This window comes from Nicotiana attenuata, unplaced genomic scaffold, assembly GCF_001879085.1.
Source record: "Nicotiana attenuata strain UT unplaced genomic scaffold, NIATTr2, whole genome shotgun sequence".
Taxonomy (NCBI): domain Eukaryota; kingdom Viridiplantae; phylum Streptophyta; class Magnoliopsida; order Solanales; family Solanaceae; genus Nicotiana; species Nicotiana attenuata.
The window spans coordinates 159276-161870 of NW_017671637.1; positions in this window are offsets into that span (position 1 = coordinate 159276).

Here is a 2595-nt window from a genome sequence, read left to right on the forward strand (position 1 = left end):
ACGCTCCCAAGTCACAAATCATCTCCCGAAGCTAATCGAATCGCCGGAAATCACATCCGAGCCCTCTAACTCATAAGTCAACATACCGGTTGACTTTTCCAACTTAAGCCTTCTTAAAAGAGACTAAGTGTCTCATTTCTTATCAAAACCAATCCAAATCAACTCTAACTCACCACATACCGGTAATGAAACATGAAGAAGTAATAAATGAGGAAAACGGGGCAGTAATACGTGATACGACGGGTCGGGTCGTCACATCCTCCCCAACTTAAACCAATGCTCGTCCTCGAGCGTACCCAGAGTTGTCCTAGAAGCTAACCAACAGCTGAATAACTTTACCAAGCATATACCCGGGGTGATCCTCGTCACCCTATGTCGCATAGGTCCGATAACACAATATAGCTGAAATTTCACAGTCCATCTAAACCATAAACCGTAGAACCACCTTGCACTTTCCGAAATCATACACAAGATCAGGACCTCACATCTATACTCAGAATAAACCCGAACCAGCTGTAATAACCCATACCTGCAACCTCAGGTGAGATCATATGATATACCACATGGTCCAAACACTCAAAACGGTAGCCTCTATTCACAGCACTTGCCTACAATAACCAAATACCGGTAGAAAACCTCTTATCAACTAAGGTCTTATTCCAACACTTTCATATAATGCCAACGATAAATGAAACATGCTATAAACCGTAACCATTTCTCATATCAACCATTCATGAAGCCGCTTCCCCTTTGACTAATACCACAACAGATTCCGGGCTGAATCTTGATATTATTCTTCTAACAAGCTGAAATCAAATTTGTCTGTATTCATTAATGACTCCAACGATCACCTCGAATCCAACACACCACTCTGGTGACACGGCACCTCAATGCAGGCCTAAGCCACAACTTGCATAATACACGCACCAATGAGGAACGGTCTGAACATACCCAAATCAGGACAAATGACTCAAACGAAAGAGTTGTACCTCAAGCTCATCAACACCATTACAACCCAAGGCTGAGACCCCGTCTCACCTTATAGAAATAGAATGCCTGAATCTACCTCGAAGGGTCCTAACTCCACGTAGCCTCGCTACAATGCGCGATCATATCCAAACACTGTTACACATGAAGCACCTCAAGCCACTATGATCAAAATCGACAGCCACACACATTTGATGTCTGTAACCAAAGCAATTCATTACATCCACGGTGAAACCAATAACATATGACACACAACCTGATAGGCCATAACCAATACTCCATTTACTGAGCAATACTCAATCACTCTTCCCGCTCGACTTCCTCTATGAATCTCAAATAGGACCGCACCACATGTGCCTATAGCCAACAAGTCATGACATCCCACAGCACAGAAAGCAACTCATAGATCTCCCCAGATCCCTAAACAAGCTCAATAACGATAGATCCAACCTATCCCTCAACAATACAACTCGGGACTAACCAAGCTAACTCAAGCTAAATATGTAGCCACATTGGCCTGCTAACGAGCTCATTATCAAGAAGCCTAAAGCTGCTCCTTCCACTACTATAACTCCTGTCGGAGGCGTACAATACGGTGCCCGGCACCAAATCAACATCGAAATCCACAACCTCACCCGGAAACATGCCCGGCCACAAGGAACGCATCCGAAAAGGTCACTCAATACCGGAACTGAATCAATGGTATAAACCTCTGCACTGACATCTGTCGCGAAGGCCCTATTAAGGAAAGCAATCCTTCTCAGCCGTTCGCTGAATCTTTTGAAATATATACCACTCTGCAAGAACATAATCCAATGCACCTCGCCACTCAACCCGTGGTATTTCCGGCATAGCCCGTAGTACAATAGTCTAGAATAATCCAACACTAAGACAACCAGTCTACAATCCAATATCATATCCAAAATCTGGCATACCAGGCAAGGAAAAAGATCCCAAATGCCGCAACACTACCGAAGTATTATCAGTTTACATCACATTGCCCTTTTACTGGAACATATACCCCCGTCGAATCACTATGGTTGGCAATACCATTTTCCTTTATCACTTGAAGATCGATTCTTTGATCACCTGTAGCTGCCCCGTGCTGCTTAAGAATTTAATGACTTTCCATTCCAAACTGAACCGAAGCTTTACACACACAAATCCCAATCCTCCACAACATATCGCATATACCATACCACACGAGGATATCATGAGAACTCCATCTCCCTTTTCCTAACCACAAACTAAACTGCCAGGACTGAATCCTTCTATCCAAACCAGGCTAAGCAAGCTGTCAAGACTCAAGAGCATTGCTGCAACATGCCTGTAAAAGTTCATTACCTCGATCACATACGAAGATTTAATCATACCCTTACCATACTGATTCGGTCTACTATCAAGCTATTCCATCTATCTAATTTCCCTTCTGATTCATCATCAACTTGATTTCCCCCTTGCTGTAGCACCACAGTTCCTTAACCCAGGCTCACTACACGAGACCCAAGCACAAGACCACACTGTCTAAGACCCATTAGCCACTGAATCCTCTCTCAAATATTCCCTGAAACACCACATTCCAAAATACTTTACTCTGAAGAACTTCCT